Raw genomic sequence first — 18156 nt, 5'->3', positions numbered from 1 at the left:
GCAGCAATATTTGACTAGAACTCTAGACCAGTTATTTCACTCCACTAAGCCTCAGTTTCTATGCCTATGTCTATCATCTGTATCTACGTTTATGTATACATCTTTATTTTTTCTTTTAAGTTTTCATCCACACACAAGAGAGAGCAAGAGAGAGAGAGAAAGAAAAAGTGAGAAATCATCCCCCAGGGTGATGGCCATGCTGAAATCCTTTCTCCAGTCTCTTCTCAGGATTTTGGGCACACATATACATACTCCTGTTTTACCAGCTGTGAGGTCTGGGACTTGAAACACACAGCCAGCCATGTGGGATCCATCTGCCTCACCCACCATGCCACCTGCTGGTCTGCTATATCTATATCATCTATACCTATGCCAATATCTATATCTAATGAAGAAATGAAAGTAAAAAGAATTTTATAAACTTTAGAAACACTTTTTAAAAAAATTTTTTAAAACTAAAACAGTGGTTCCTAGGACTAGCAGATGGCATAATGGTTACGTCTCTGGACCCCCATCTAGTCGACTGCAGTTCGAGTCCCAGACCCAGTGGCTTAAAACTCACACTGGGTGCATGTTTGAGCATGTCCAAAATCCCGAGGGGAGAGTGGAGGAGAGGGGACTGTGGCATGGCCATCCCCACTGGGGGATGATTTCTCACTTTCTGTCTCTCTGTCTCTCTAGCAAGTGCTTCTTACTTCATAAGCTTCTCTTGGATTTTAATATATTCAATGAATGGGGCCAACAGGTGGCATGGTGGCTAAGGCACTGGAATTCCCACATAGTTGACTGTGGTTCTAGTTCTGGACCTGGCAGCTTGCTTTCTCACTCTCTGTCCTTCTCTGGCAAAACACATGTGAAAAATAATAATAAAAAATACATACATAAATGAATAATCCTTTAAAAAAAACTAAAAGAATAAAATCTTAAAAATACGCTGCCAAAAGTACTTACATTATGATTTAGATTTATATGATACAAACATGTAGAAGAACTCAAGCTCTGAGTGTATGGACTTAGGGTTTAGGAGTACAAAATTCACAAAAAGGTGAACTTTGATTCTTCAGCCCCTGCTACTTAGATTATCTTGCTCAATATTTAGCACCCTGAGCCTTAATGATCTCATATGTAAAATAGGCATAATAGCACCTACCTCATGGGATTAAATGCTACAGTATTATGGAAGGGTCTAACATGTGTCTCACACAGAGTACATTTCTGGTATGTGTTGCTTTTCTATTTTTCTATCATCATCTTGTCTTACACTTTTATTTGAGTTTCATTGACTCTTTTTCTTTAATCATTAGGTAAATTCAAGTTGACTTCAATGGAAAACAACACAGAAACAACTGAGTTCATCCTTTCAGAATTAGCAGATGACCCTAATCTTCAGGTTCCCCTCTCCCTGGTATTTTAATTATCTACCGCAACACTCTGATTGGGATGGGTGGATGGAGATGATCATTTACTCAGACTCCCATCTCCATATTCCCATGTACTTCTGTCTCAGTAACCTCTCCTTTGTAGATCTGGGTTACTCAAGATCTGGGTTACCCACCCCGGCTCCCAAGATTGTGGTGGCGTTGCAGTCAGGGAACAAGGTTGTCTCCTATAATGCGTGTGCAGCTCAGTAGATCTGCAGGGGTTTTGGCCCTGTCGACTGCTACCTCCTGCCTTATGACCACCATGCAGCAATATGTAGGCCTCTCCATTACACCACCACCATGACAGCAGGTGTGTGTGTCCTCCTAACTGTTGGTTCCTGTGTCTGTGGTGTCCTTAATGCCTGTATCCACACAGCAGACACATTCAGTCTCTCTGCAGCTCTAATGAGATTAATCATTTTTTGTGTGACTTTCCCTCACTCCTGCCTCTTGCATGCTCTAATACATACATCAATAAGTTGGTAAGCTGCTTTGTTGTAAGCTTCATTGTCTTTTTTATCTTCCTGGTTTTACCTCTTCATATCCTTCCATCACCATTCAAAGGATGCATTCTGCTGAAGGACAGAAGAAAGCCTTCTCCACTTGTGCTTCCCATGTCATTGCAGTGTTCACCTTCGAAGGAGCAATCAAGCTCAGGTACTGACAGCCCCATTCCAACCAGTTCATGGACACAGACCAAATAGCATCTGTATTTTACATGGTAGATATTTCCACACCGAAACCCCTGATCTACAGCCTTAGGAACAAAGAAATGAGAAACACTTCCTGGAAAATTCTCTGCAAACTTTACCTCCAGTCTTTACATGTGAGTAGGATGTAGTCAGGTAACTAAGAGTGAAACCTTCTGTAAAATCTAAATGCTACCATGGCTTTTGAGGTTTGGCAGATTTCAGTTCTTCTTCCCCAATAACAGTGGTTACTTCTCTCATTAAAAGAAGTGGTAAAGGGACCAGCAGTTGGCATAATGGCTATGTCACTGGACTCCCATGTAGTCAGTCAACCGTGGTTCGAGTCCCGGATCCAGTGGCTTAAACTTACGCCGGGCACGTGTGTATGTGTACCCAAGATCCTGAAAGGAGAAGGGAAGAGAAGGGATTTCACTCTTGGGAGGGGGGTGATTTCTCACTTTCTGTCTTTCTGGCTTTCTGGGGAGTGCATGGGCCCTATAGAAAAACCTCTCCCCCCCCCCAAAAAAAAAAGTGGTGAAAAGCAGCACATTGATATGTCTCACTCAAGAAGATAATCTTTTTTTTTTTTTTTTTGAGAGATTTTCACTGTAGGGCGTGTGCGCTCGCCAGACAGACAGAGAGAGACATAGAGACAGAAAGCGAGAAATCACCCCCCAGGGGGGATGGTCACGCCGCAATCCCTTGTCCTCCATTCTCCTCTCGGGATCTTGGGCACGCATGCACACGCGCCCGGCGTGAGTTTTAAGCCACCGGGTCCGGGACACGAACCACGGTCGACTACGTGGGAGTCCAGCGACATAGCCATTACCCTAACTGCTGGTTCCCAAGGAGATAATCTTAAGTAGGAAACAACATGGGACATTTAAACCCTTTTCACATTCATTTCCTGATGTGCTTCAAAGTGGAAAGTCAAAAATAGAACAGAATGTGTTGAATTTTCTTCTCCCTAATTTTAATCGTAAGACATTTTATTTGCAATTAAATTTGGTGTAAAAAAACCCCACTTTTTCATTTATAACACTTATTAACTGAAATGTATGGTGTTATGTTTTTCATTTCTTTGGCCTATGATTTTAAAGGTTTCTAATGCTGACAAAGGATATTTAAATATTTTACTATTTCTTTAGAGGAGATTGGAATTTAAAGGATAATGCACAGGACCAAGAGTCACAATTGAAATCTTCCCAAGCCCCTACCCTTCCATCCCCACCTACATTTCCATGTTTACTCACTGGTTGTACATCTTCGTATTCTCTATCTGCTTCTGTGGAAGAGCTGGGACAACTTTGGCAGAAAATTATATGCTACCTTTTTTTACAGAAGTGTAAAAAAGTTTAGAAAATGACTTGCTTAAACTTTAACCTGAATAAATAAATCTTTCTTTAGAGAGCCTGCACTCCATTCCATGCTTTTGACCTCTGTCTAACATAATTACCAAAAGTTCCAGAATGTTTGGAGAGAGAATAAAAGCAATTCTTCCAAGGACTATGAAAGAGGATATTTGTCTTGCATTAAATGATTGCATTTCTCAGCACCCTTAAGTTTGGTGAATCTATTTTGAATACACATAATAGCTTCCTGGGGCCTTTTTACCTATTTTTTTTCCCAATAACTCAGCTCATCTCTAGGTTTCCATTGTATTCTGATATTCTGTAACCGGATGCTAGAAAAAAATTTAAAAGCCTTTCTGGAAATATACTTCTTTAGATAGAAAAAGCATGATGAAGCCCAGCATGAGTCTACCTTCCAGACTTGTTTCGGGTGCTAGATTGTGTGAGCAAATGTGTGTGCGTGGGAAGAGAGTGGTAATGAATTTTGTTTCTCACCTATCAACTGCTTAATGGTGTTTATAGCTACAATTAATGTAAGTCACCATATAGTTCATGATTTCAAGGTCTCAAAAAGAAAAAAAAAAGATGAATCCATTTTTATTTTAATGTGAATCCCACAAATCTCAGCTAGCTAAATCAGGTGGTTTAGAAGTAAAATTAGTTTTGAAATGATCAAACTTCATTACACACAAGAAAGACTGAGATATTTAAATCACAGGTCTTATGGATAAGGATCAAAAAGGGAGATTTAGATAATGAGGCCAATATATAGGCATAACTTCTCCCAGCACATGACCACCATAACCTGAAAAGACCACACACTTCTGGACCCAAGGCGTGAATAATCAGACTCTGTTTTACCTATCCTGCCTCCCACCTTTAGCAGTGAGGCACATTCAGCCATACACATGGAAGAACAACTTTTAAAGGCCATGACCCACTGTACATAGGTATCGTTAGTGATATTTGGAAGTTGCAGAGCCACAGAATGCCCAGCTTTGGGGATGAGTGTGGGAAGCATCTATCCAAGCACCAAATGTGTTCCAATCTTAACTTAGCTTTTCCCTATCTGATATGGCTGACTTTTCTTCCTCTTCTTGCTCCTTCTTCTCTCCTTTTTCTTTCCTTTCTTATCCTCCTCTTTTTCCATCTTTTCTCCTCAATTTCTTTCTATGCTCAGACCAAGCATGAACTTTCTTCACTACTAAGCCCTTCGATGTCTGTAAAAAAGTCAAGCCCAGGGTCTATATATCATAACTTTTAGAGTACATGGTAAGATATGTTTATGAATGTGTGTGTTTATGCCTCTATACCCCAGTTTGGGCAGAAAAGTTTAAGACTTCTAAGAGTTAAAGGCCTAATGCTTATCTATTTCTGTTTTCTATTGAAATCACCTCAAATCACATTTGACCACAAGTTAGTTCTAGCATCAAGAGCTTGATGGCAATTTTTATTCTTTTTATCACTTGTTTGACCTCAAGAAGGTTATTTAATGTCTCTGAACCCAATGTGCAGGATCAACTGTGAAGGTACCAGGAAATCAAGAATGTGACTGTGCCCATCGTAATAAATGCATGTTTGAGAGAGCTGAGATTCTGGTACAAGCTTTTAACATAGCTACCCTTACACTTGGCTCCTCTGCTCCATTACTCTCCGCACCCATACAAGTATAGGTTTTTATTTTCATCCCTTGTTTCACTTCTTGCCCTCCAAATATCCAGTTCTACACCAGACACATTTCAAATTGGCATTACATGAGTATTCATTTATGAAAGCTACTCAGGAGACATCCTGTCACTAGTGAGATGTCAGTTTACAGAATATACACTATTGTAATGAACTTTTCTCTTTCACAAGGGAAATCTGTCAAATGCAGATGAAATGCCTGTTTGGTCATTAACAACACTCACCCTTTCTCTGCAGGAACGGTCTGATGAATGACACACTGTGAGTAACGCCTGCAGTGAAGATAGGGCAATAAAGGCACAGGGTGACTTTCTACAAAATGTGAAACACGCGTATCAGGGCAATTTTTATATCACAAAAGAATATTATTTTGAAAAAGGATTATGATTAATTATGCTAAAGAGAAGACTTCTTTTGTACATTAGATGATTTGTTTAGCTTTATGTCTAGGGAATAGAAAATTAAAATATTAGGATTCCTTGACAATTGAAGCTGGAATTATAGTCATAGGCCCTCTAGTCTTTTTTTTTTTTCTTTTTTTGGAGAGGTTTTCGGTTTTCGCTATAGAGCGCGTGTGCTAGCCAGAAAGACAGAGAGAGACAGAGAGACAGAAAGCAAGAAATCACCTGGCCACACTGCAATCCCTTCTCCTCCATTCTCCCCTCAGGATCTTGGGCACACATGCACATGCACCCAGCATGAGTTTAAGCCACCGAGTCTGGGACTTGAGCTGTAGTCGACTACATGGGAGTCCAACCACATAGCCATTATGCTAACTGCTGGTCCCTACTTACAGTCTTTTATGATGAAGTTTTGCCATGTGGAAGGTGCTTGGGAGAATACAAATAAATGTAAAACTATAAAATGAAATTCCTATTTCAACAGAGCTAAGTCTCCTGCATGTATGCTGGCTGATGTACTTTGAGGTTAATGACTTGCTGTTCAATAACTTTGTCAGCAGGGTTTAGTCTTACAGTCCATGGAACATGAGGGCACCTTTGTCTTCAATCTCAATAACTAGAGTTGGTTCTTTGAATGCGAAGCCCACAGAGACGGCCAAGCCTAGTCAGTGTTTTAGGCCACAAGTTGCAGAAAAGGCTTGGTGTGAGGTCTATGAAGGGACCATGTAATACACAATATTGTTAACGGATCAGGAGCAGCTTGCAAATGATGTAGTGGAACAAGGCACATGTTCCTGGGTAGATGATTGTTTAAGGCATGTGTGGCCATTGTCAAATAAGTAGTATGGAAAATCATGAGATGTCTTCAGATATGAGAAAGAACCCTGTAGGTAAAGTCTCCCTGGAGAAGGTGGGACTTGGGTCTGGATCTGAAGGGACAATGTAGAAAGAGGCCAGAATTCCAGAACTCTAAGATAAGAGATTTAGCATCTAGTCAAACCTCTACTACTTACCAGTGATGTGACTGGCATAAGCCACTTATATTTTAGCCCATTTCCCTTTCAACAAAGTGGAGATAATAGCGTAATAGTACAAGCCATATCTTCCTCATGAGCATTGTGAGAATCAGATGAGATAATGGGTGGGAAAGCATTTTCATATTGTTACCTTCTTCTTAATTGTGCTATTATTGTTGGTAATGTAAGCAAAGCTGAATGTGAAGTTCTTAACTAACCACCTGAACCTAGGAATGGCAATGGGATTGCATATGGTATGTTGGCAAGAGCGCCTAAGATACTAGGCCATTCAGATTAAATTGGGTAAACTGCCAGTTCCTCAGTCCATTACCTCTATAGGCAATTGGAGCTTACTTCTATCAAACAGGATGAAGAACCTGGGCTTCTGAGACCAATTGCATCTTTGTAGAGAAATTACACTTTTCTAGGGGAATTTTTGTAGGCTCCTGCTACTAAGCTATCTAGATCCAAGCCTAAGAATCCTCCTTCTGTTCATAATGACCAGGATATCTCAGAGGATATCATAGGGTTAGTTTGTGATTCTTGCACAAGGCACATGTGTGGGAGGGATAAGGTATTTGTAGTATATTTAATGAAGAAACAGGGTGTGTATGTATATGTGTGTGATTTAAACTTTTTATAAGTCAATGAGAAAAAGACAAATAACCCAATACAAAATACTAACTTCATTTTCTAATCTGTTGCTCACATTCATTTATTTGGTTTATTTCCAACTGAGGTAATGATGAACAATGCCATTATGTATCTTGGTGCACATAAGCATTTCATTCTCTAGGGTGTATACACTTGGAAGTAGAATTGCTGAATCATAGAGTATATATACATTTTCAACTTTACTAAATAATGTGATATTGTTTTTCAAAGTTGTATACCAAGTTATAGTAATATCAAAAGTGTGTGAGTAATACTGCCAATACTTGTTATCACTGGACTTACAGATGTTGCCAATTTCGTGAGAAGGTGCTGTATTTTATTGTGTTCATGATTTCCTTAATTACTGATGATGGTCAGCACATCTTTGTTTTTTTATATTCTTTTTTTCAAGTCTTTTGTCCATATTTCAATTGTGTAAAAATAATGTAAACCACAATAGAATATGAACAGAATGAACAAAAATGAATATATGAAGCTTTTGTCCTACTCTATTTTGGGTGACAGATACATATGTATGCTTGGTAATTATTGCTAGAGTGAACCTAAGTGTTTAATACACCTTTGTTGGTATATTGAGTATGTATGTGTGTATATACACACATGTATTATGCATTTATGCACATATATGTACGTATATAAATATGTATAGATATATATAGCAAGAGACAGAAAGAGAAAGAGAGACCAAAAATATATAAATAATATGTAACAGAAAAGATAAATCGAACACGGCTTTGATATTGACTTTATACACATTTATTTATAAATTTTTCTATATATGTTATATGTCATAGTATAAATGTTAAAAAAGATACATTCAGGACCAGCAGATGGCATAATGGTTGTCGCTGGACTCCCATGTGGTTGACCAGAGTTTGAATCCCAGACTCAGTGGCTTAAACTCACGCCAGGCACGTGTGCATGTGTGCCCAAGATCCCAAGAGGAGAATGGAGGAGAAGGGATTGTGGCATGGCCATACCCCCTGGGGGGTGATTTCTTGCTTTCTGTCTCTCTTTCTCTCTCTGTCTCTCTCTTTCCTTCTGGCAAATGCACATGCCCTATAGCAAAAACCTCTTAAAAAATACATTCAATACAACTTTTATATTCAATAAGTTTATAGCATAAACTAAAGGTGAGGGGAGTCAGCAAGTGGCAGACAGTTAAGGTGCTGGACTCTTACATGGCCGACCATGAGTGCTGGACCTGGTGTGTTGAAACTCACACCAAGCACATGTGTGGTGTGCCCAAAATCCCAAGAGGAGGATGGAGGAGAAGGGATTGCTGTGTGGCTCTCCCCCCTGGGGGGTGATTTTTTGCCTTTTGTCTCTCACTCTCTTTCTCCAGTGAGTGCACACACTCTATGGCAAAAATCTCTCAAACAATACATAAATAAATAAAAGAGAGGGAAGACATAGATGTAAGTAACTCTATGTAGAAAATGGTAAACTAACAAGAGAGGTACATATAAAATGCTATGGAAGATATACAAAAGATAAATTCCAGAATGGGGAATGGAAGAAGATATCATTTGTATAGACAGGAAAAGTAGATACAGTGAATGGGAAGAAAACTATACATATGCATCTAGCAAACAGTGTTCTGTTTAGCTGGAGTGTACCATTTTGGAAGAGAAGTACAGAAGCTCCCCCTCATCCATGGTTTTGCTTTTAATGGTTTCCTGCAGTTTGTGAGTAGATGAGTATGGTTCCATAAATTTTTTTAAATTTCTTTTTCTAAATTATGACTCATACATTAAATCGCTATACATCATTTGGATTGTGAAAAGACTTTACCCAGCTTGATATATACCTCAGACCAGCCCAGTTGAGACGATCATACACATCCTCGTCAACAGATAATAAACCTTATCTGCGTCCTACAGGTGTCTTACCTCTCCATTCCTCCCCCCCCCAAATTTCTTATGCTCTTCCCCTCTCACACTCTCTTTCCACTTTGTCTCCAGTGCCCATTACAGTTTTTAGTACTTTTATGTTTTTCATAAAATATTTTGAAAGAAATAGATGAGAAAGAGAGAACATTAATGTAACTTTTATTATAATATATTGTTGTAATTGTTCTATTTCATTATTTGTTATTGTTGTTAATCTCTTCTTGTGTTTAATTTATAAATCAAGCCTCATCATAGTATGTGTGCACAGGAAAAACCTGGTATATATAGTGCCCAATACTATTTGTGGTTTCAGACAGCTTCCTATGGGGGTCTTGGAATATATCTCCTTTGGATAGAGGAGACTATTACACTGGAAAATAAGTTTAGAATAATTTGTTGGTGCCGAATAGTAAAGGGTGTTATCTTTCAGATTAAGGTGTTCAGATTTAAACTAGAGATTCAAATCACACTAAGAAATTCTAGATATCATGCAGAGAGATGTTAGAACTAAAGTCAGATCCCAACGACTGTATGAGTTTTGCTGTGTACCTGTGTTAGAGTAAAGCCCTTGTTTGCTACAGGGAAATTATTCAGCAATTTTTGTGTGAGCCCATATCTACTTAAAAAGTTATTTGCGCTCCTTCTACAGCAGACATTGGTCATTAGTTTGTGTATCCAGAATCTACTTTCCTTTTAAAAACATTGGAATTTCTTTGGAGATTGAGCTCATCTTTATTGGGTGGGTGGGAAAAGTATTCCTAGATCCTGCCCATTTCATGACCATTGAAACGAGGAGAATATTTCCTGCCCCTGGAGAGAAATTGCTATAGAAAAATACATAGAAGTGTATAGGAGGACATGACTGAGTCCTCGGTTGAACCAATAAAAAGTTGTGTCTCCGAAATTTCTATCTGAAATAAGTGGTGCAAGGACAGCATGAACTTGGAGCTCAGTTGTTCCAGCAGTGAGATGCTGGGGGGCCGTTTCTAACACAAGATGCTTCTGTGCTTCTGACTTCTGCTCCTGTGTCCTTTGAAATGCCTTTTGTTCCTACCTTTTGCTCAGTTACCCTTTGATTCTGTGAACCTCTTTATATCTTTTCAGTTACCTCCTTTTTTCTTTCTTTTTAAAAACCTTGTTAGAGGACATGTGCACTTGTCAGAAAGACAGAGAAAGTGGGAGAGACAGAAGCACAGATGGAGACAGAGAGAAAGTGAGAAAGCACTCTCCATAGGACATGTTCACGCCACAGCCCACCATTCTGCACTTCCTCCTTTTGGGATTTTGGGTACACATGCACATGAACCCAGCATGTTTTTTTTCCAAGCCACCAGGTCTAGGACCCAAACTGTGCAGTGGCCATGTGGGATCCCGCCACCTTAATCACCAGGCCATGGGCTGGCCCTCTATTTTTTCTTTAATTTAGTCTACATTTGTCTCTGTAAGACAACATAGCTAATATTTCCAGTGTGTGAAAGAAAATCTTCTAGATACTGTAGACTGAACAAGAGACAAAGCTCTGATCTCACACAATTGAAAAAAGAATAAGGAGTAGAAATGTAAATTGTTAAAGAATTAAAAATATTCAATAATATGAAAGAAGTCTATAAGCATTTGAAGTAGAAAGTCAGTAGTAAAGTGAATAATGCAGTGAGAGTGCTGCCACAAAACTTAACCTTAATAGCTGACAATCAAATACTTACCAAGGCATCCACTTTATAAGAATTTTCTCTTGCAGTAAAATTTTAGAACTACTGATATATATGAATAAAGGAAACCGTAGAACTATTTTTGTTCTACCATTGCATATTACCAACAAGGAAGTTGAAGCTCAGAGAGGGGAAGTGGTCTCTGAAAGTCACAGGTTCAGGAAGTGGCTGAGCCAGACCTTGTACTGCATTCCACCACCTCACACACCGCTCACACGCTATCTCACATGTCATTACTGCTCCAGCCAGCCACAATCATATATATATATGAATATATATATAATATATTGTGCTTGTGAGAACCCATTTAGTTTGCTTCTCTCTGATGTCTTAGTAGAGTCACCCTGTGTTCTTAGAAACAAATTATTGATTCTCTTTTCAGATAATGGTTACTTTCTCTCTGAGTGACTGGTGGGCCTATCTGAAGCTGGAGGGAAAGTTGTGTTCAGGGCCAATATGTAGCCTCTTCTTTTTAGGTCTCTAATTTGCTGCTCTTCTCATTCTCCTCTTCAGTTCTTGGCATCTCCTGTGTCATTAATAGTGTCTCCTGTAATGGATGCCGTGGTGAGCAACCTGCATCTCACAGCTGAACTCTTTCCAGTCATTGCCTTCAGTTGAAGGGAATCCCCTTTCTGATATTAGGACCCCATTCCCAGTTAACCAACAACCAAGACTGGTTAGTTGGGGGTACAAAGACCTGGCCCTCTTGTCCTGTTTTCTTGAGACAACTCCTTAGGGCTATTCTAGCTCTCAAGCTCCCTGAGGGATTAGCTGAAGCCTTTGTAGTAACAGCACTGCAGCCCAGCTTCTCCCTCCCTCTGCTGCTGCTGCCATCACTGTCAGACGCTATTCTCAAGAGCAGTACTTAATGACATCTGTCTCAGAGTCTGTTTTGCAAAGAATTTGATCTATGAGACCTTCTCTCCCCCTCTCAAGTCTGTGAAAATTTCCATTGATCAAACAACATTGTTTTATTTCTTCAGGATTATGAATTGTTTTTCAATATCATGGATAAAATCCTAAATCTCCAGGCACATTGTCTGGAGTAAGCATAAAATAATGGTCCTGAGGATAGTGCACACAAAATTTACATTTCCTAGGGAACCAGCAGTTAGCGTAATGGCTATGTCGCTGGATTCCCACATAGTCGACCGCGGTTCGCGTCCTGGACCCAGTGGCTTAGAACTCACGCTGGGCGTGTGTGCGTGCGTCCCCAAGATCCCGAGAGGAGAATGGAGGAGAAGGGATTGCTGCGTGACCATCCCCCCTGGGGGGTGATTTCTCGCTTTCTGTCTCTATGTCTCTCTCTGTCTATCTGGCGAACGCACATGCCCTATAGCGAAAACCTCTCAAAAAAATTTACATTTCCTAGAGATGTATTCTTAGAGACACTGTCTCAAGTATTTTTTCAGGATTTCCTGGCATTCTGAGCTCTGCTGGGCATGGTCATCTTGGTTGTTTCTCACATCTATCCTGTTAATATTTGTTATCCTCATTTCACTGTTGATAAAAAAACAAAGCCCAGAGGTGGTCCTTACTAAAGATCAGCTAGAGAAGTGCCTACCAAACAATAGCTTGTGATGTGTGAATTAAATTTCCCATTTTGCAGGTGGTAAAACTGAGGCTCATATACATATGTACATATACATATATGCATAGTTCTAAATGGTGATTATTACTCTTGCTGGGTCTATAAGCCTTCAATTCTGTCCTGATCTCCTCACCACCTTTCACTTTTTAGATGAAGAATCTGAGGCCAAAAAACCCTTTATTGACTATCGCTGGCCACAGTTGATGGGTCGCCAGAAAATTCATGACATATTTTTTCCAATTTTTTTGTGTAAAAATGCATCATGACTTTTCCAAAAACCCAGTAGAACGGCAGTTTTGAGGCTGGACCCCAGATTTTCTGTCTCCCACTCCACAATCCCAGTTAGCACTCCTGCTCAGCGTGCTCAGAATCTGTAGGACTCCGACTGCCTTATCCAAACACAGTCAGAGGAATGACATTCTCACTTAGATCTCAAAACGCCTCACCAAATATAAAACTGAAAATGTAGGCCACCTGCCCATGTGATTGTATTTCGTAACTTAGTAATAAAAATAGCTCTGAGCTTGCTTGGCCTGTATGTAATACATTCAAAGCTCATATTCAGATTTACTCACTTGGATTAATGTTAAGATTATGGATTTTCAGACTTTTTTCTCTCACATTCTATCTCACCCACTAGGGAGTGGATTACACTTGTCTACACTATGACAAGTTTATTTCTTCCATGAGAAAGAGAAAGAGGGGAGAGAGCGACACATTCAGTAGGGTCTTTGCACCGTGATCCAGCCTAGTCTCAGTAAGCCAGAATTTCAGGCACATGTATGTGTTTACCCAGCATGACAGGGAGACCTCAGGATGCAAACCCAGGATATTCCAACGTGGCCTTAGCATTGTGGAACGTGGTGTTACTGCTGCACCACCATGGCTGGCCTGTCTGCATTATTTTCTAACGTGAATTACCAACCTGTTATTTTCAGATGTGTTTCACAACTTTATGGTCTTTACTGCACCTGCAGAAAAGTGACGTGGGTATGGGTGCAGCTCCAGAGCCAGATGACGGGGTAGACTGTGTGTCCTTGAGCACAAGGCAAGTGCTGCATTTGTGAAATGGAGACAAAAATCATACCTATTTCCCGGGGTTACTGAGGATCTAACAAACATTTCAGACATAGAGAGCCTGCACAAATGGGGTAGCAACCACCACCACAACAACAAAACAAAAAGGCATCACCCCTTAGAATGACCAAATGTCCTGGTTTGCCTGGAACCTTCTGGTTTTAGCACTGAAAGTCCCAAGTCTCAGGAAACTCCTCAACTCTGGACAAATCAGAATGGTTGGTTACTCTATTCAGCATTAATGAAAAATAAAATATTCTGTTATTCATCTATTCAAGAAGTATCTATTGATAACTAATATACTGCAGACACTTTGATGGTATTTTAGATGTATACATGACAAAAATGTGTCCTTGTGGAGCACTCAAGCTAATGAGAGAGAATCCTGAAAATGGACATGAAATCATGAAAACGGCTCTTCTGAAATTTGGTATCACACGCTGAGAGTTTAACTTGGAGATTCATTGCTCTCAGGGGAACACATTATAAAAATTTCATGGATACACGTCTGTCTAGTACTGGATTTTTTTTCCCCCCAAGCACTAACGCTCTGGGTAGTTAATAGGGTTACATATGAAAATGCATTTTTACAATCAAGTAAGTTAAACAGCTTCCTGTTTCTTTACCACAATATTTTCCTTAATAGGCTGTTGATGGGAGTGCTCCAAGTCTTGTTTCTAAACTTTGAACAATTTTTGACAACATAGACTTATTTTGGGGACTCATCTAGTAACCAATGTTCCCTAAGGCTTTGACAAAGAAAATTTGAGTGGCATCTGACATTGAACACAGAAATCTCAGGTTAGGGTAAAGCGACAAATCTCAACTCCACAGGAATCTTGAGAGCAGCCACATGTCAGCCACAGTAGCCAGAGCTGTCCTTCTTAAAATCTTTTTGGTTCCTTCTTTCAGAATTGGATGAACATGTACACAGTGGATAAAAAGCTTCAGTACAGAGGCTTGAACTTTTCACAGAATATTGGAAGATGCTGTCTTCCTAGGAATTGAAGTATCTTGTCCTCTAAGTGAATTTTGAGTCTTCACATCAGCAGATACAGAAATGTCTGAAAACACTGAAATAAATTATGACATAAGAAAGAAATACTCAAATGTGGACTAACATGGGCCAAAAACAGTAGAGAATACACAAATGCAGTACTTCACCAAAATAATGGTAATCACTTTCATATATCAAGTACTTGCTTTTACATGTATCCTTATTTAATCAAGAGATAGTTTATCATGGTAGTTTAGGCTGTGGATTACTATTATTATTATTTACCATTTACTGATGCAGCCCTGGAGAAGTTACTAAAGTCTCTCTAAGTCTTATAATTCCCAAGTAAAACATATTAATCCTAATCATATCTTTTTTCAGAAAGTTTGTAGAGGTTTTGTAACGTAGTCATTGTAGCCTAGTTCCTGACTCACAGTAAATCTCAGTAAACATTAGTTAATATTATTCTTAGGTGGATGTTACTATCGTCATCAAGAGGTAACAGAGTAGGAGTAACCTGTAGCAGTTTCATTTGGTGAATCACATTTACTTCAGAGATAATCATGGCTTATTGGTGAAGAAGAAGGGGAAAACAGTGTCATATACTTCAGCCCTATTTTTTTCTAAGAAGAAATATTTAAATCAATTAATGTCCTTGGTCTCTCTTTAAGTTGTTTTTGTCTGAGTCACCTCGTATCTGTGTGAGCACTATTTCTGTCTTTGTGAACCACATATTTATTGATGTGAATCATACTCAGACGTGTGTGGGTTCTCTCCTTGAGTGAGATGTGCTTTAAACTGGTCTCCATATTTTGGGGACACTCAGAGATGTTCTTAACAACAAAATATATACTCTTAGATACTTTCTTTTGATTTGGGAGTCATTCTTTATCTTCAGGACCTGCTAATAAAGCAGTTCTCACAGATTTAAGCTCCCTCTGACCTCTCCTCTGTCCAGCTAACACTGCAGAAGTAGAGAGAGAGAAAGAGAGGAGCCACTGAAACATAAATACTCTGTGGCTTTTTTTTTTTTTTGAGAGGTTTTTGCTGTAGGGTGCATGTGCTTGCCAGACAGAGAAAGACAGAGAGACAGAAAGTGAGAAATCACCCCCACCCCAGGAGGGATGGCACACCCCAATCCCTTCTCCTCCATTCTCCTCTCAGGATCTTGGGCACACACGCACACGCACCCGAGGTGAGTTTTAAGCCATCGGGTCCAGCACGCAAACCGTGGTCGACTACATGGGAGTCCAGCGACATAGCCATTATGTTAATTGTTGGTCCTCTCTGTGGCTATTTTTAAAGTCAGAAGTGAATATCTTTATCTTTTCTTTATTTTTATTGTTTTAAGAATATTTAACATGGTGAGGCCGGCAGGTGAGGCAGAGATTAAGGTGCTGGATCCCACATGGTTGACTGTGCAGTTTGAGTCCTGGACTTGGTGGCTTAAAAAACATGCTGGGTGTGTGTGTTTGTGTGTATGTGCATGTCCAAAATCCCAAGAGGAGAATGGAGGAGAAGGTATTGTGGCATGGTCATCCCTCCATGAGTGGAGAGGATTTCTCACTTTCCCTCTCTCTCTTTCTTTGAGTGTATGTGACCTACAGTAAAAACCAAAAACTGAAAACAAAACAAAAAAGCATGAGCTCTATTCTCCTCACAAAAATTTTATGTGTATATCATGGTGTTGTTAACTGTAGGCACGGTGTTGTACTGCTGATGCCTAGAACTTACCTTGCTAACTAAAATGCTCGCTTCCTCCTTCCTCTGTGCTCTAGCAACCACCATTCTACTCTCAGCTTCTACAAGTTTGGTTATTACAGATACTTCATATAAATGGAATCAAGCAGTAATTGTCTGGTGCCTGGCTTACTTCCTTTAGCATAATGTTTTTCGGCTTCATCCATGTTACTTTTTTAAAAAATAAAATGTTTACAATTAAATTTCCATTTTAGGGCTAATTTTTCTCGTAATAAAAGAAGTTAAAAATATGTATCTTATAATATAAATTACATAGCAATAGATAGTCTTTTCATTTCCATCTGGGTAAATTTTTATGTGATATGAAGAAGTTCAAATACAATCATTAATACAGAAAGAATCTTATTATACTCATAGAAAAAATGACTTTATTCCTTATGCAGCAAGAGGTAACCACGAGAGAGGGATAGCCTGGCTGGGCTGTAAGTTAAAGTAGAAAAATGCAGCTGCTGCTCATCTCCAGCCTTGCAGGCAGGGAGTTTAAGTAATCCATACTTGAGCAACTTTTCTCTCCTGGCCTCTGATTTCCTTGTCAAACCTAAAATGAAGCCACAAGGAGAAGGAGTCCAGATGACATGGCCCTTGAAATGAGCCTCCTAAGGCACACACCACCAGAAACATGGATCAAGAGGGACAAAATGGAGAAGGCAGCATGACTTCAGTGGCTGACCACCAAATAAAATTCAACTTCTACATCTTGGCCCACCAGTAATGTAAATTATGAGGCAGTCAGTGTGCTTGCTAGAATTTAGCACATAGCAGGTGCTCAGAAGATAAATATTAAAATAATGAATCTCTCAACCATTCAATTAATCAATAATGGATGTTTATTTATTGCCATTTCTCTTTCTAAGCAAAGCCACTGATCAGGTGATGAGCTCAAAGGTCCGTCCACTGGGAAGATTTTTCCTTCATTACTGTCCTTTGGGGATGTCCCAGAGCTGTAGAATTACAGCTGTCCACTTTCTGGAGGTGCCTGCATATAGCACAGAAATGTTTGTAATCCAGGCTCAAGTCTTCTCTTCCTCTCTCAGTCAATCATGGGAAACTCCTTATGGATCCATAGGTGCAGGCTGAGAGAGAGAAGGCAGTGCAGTAGGAGTGGGGGCCATGGGCATTTGGGCCACTTCATGTAACTTACTTTTGCCTAAGGGGCTACCTGGGCCCAATCACAAAAATACCTTTTCATTTGATGCCAGCTTACTTCATGAATGCCCAACTTCATGGCTTGATGGATCAGGTAACACCCAGCTGATGATAGGGTGCCTGGCTCATGTCGTATGGCAGTATCCCGAATGCCCATGGTAATAGCCCATAGTTAAGTGTTCAGTAAGGCGCAATGGCAAGCCAAGAGATTTTTCTCAAAAGAATAGTAGCTTTCTGTGGAGGATGGCAAGGTTTTGCTCTAAAAATCCTAAGAGCTTGCTCTGTAAGCCACCTACAGAGGTCTTCCAAGATTTCTAAACAGTGCCCTGTCTGGCACTGATACATCAAGTGTTGTTGAATCTGCTGGACCTTAGGACCCAGGTAACAAAACGGTTTGTACTTCAGCCTGGACCTGTTGCAGAGCCTTCTCTTATTCTAGGCCCCGTTCAAAACTAACAACTTTTGGGAATCAGCAGTTAGCGTAATGGCTATGTCGCTGGACTCCCACGTAGTCGACCTCAGTTCACGTCCTGGACCCGGTGGCTTAAAACTCATGCTGGGCGCTTAAAACTCATGCTGGGCGCGTGTGCGTGCATGCCCAAGATCCTGAGAGGAGAGTGGAGGAGAAGGGATTGCGGCGTGACCATCCCCCCTGGGAGGTGATTTCTTGCTTTCTGTCTCTCTGTCTGTCTCTGTCTGTCTGGCAAGTGCACACGCCCTATAGCAAAAACCTCTCTCAAAAA

At 40.0% G+C, this 18156-nt stretch overlaps 2 pseudogenes; both read left to right on the top strand.

Annotated features, from left to right (window-relative positions):
- LOC114010096 (olfactory receptor 1444-like) overlaps window positions 1-13499 on the top strand; it is a 28982-nt pseudogene extending 15483 nt beyond the window's left edge.
- Window positions 13500-17377: 3878 nt separating this feature from the next.
- Window positions 17378-18156, top strand: part of LOC102487907 (ATP-dependent RNA helicase DDX50 pseudogene) — a 5476-nt pseudogene continuing 4697 nt past the window's right edge.

The sequence above is a fragment of the Tupaia chinensis genome, unplaced genomic scaffold (assembly GCF_000334495.1).
Source record: "Tupaia chinensis unplaced genomic scaffold, TupChi_1.0 Scaffold000709_2, whole genome shotgun sequence".
Classification (NCBI taxonomy): domain Eukaryota; kingdom Metazoa; phylum Chordata; class Mammalia; order Scandentia; family Tupaiidae; genus Tupaia; species Tupaia belangeri.
Note: the sequence above shows the minus strand (reverse complement) of the source record. Positions and strands in the feature narration are given on the sequence as shown.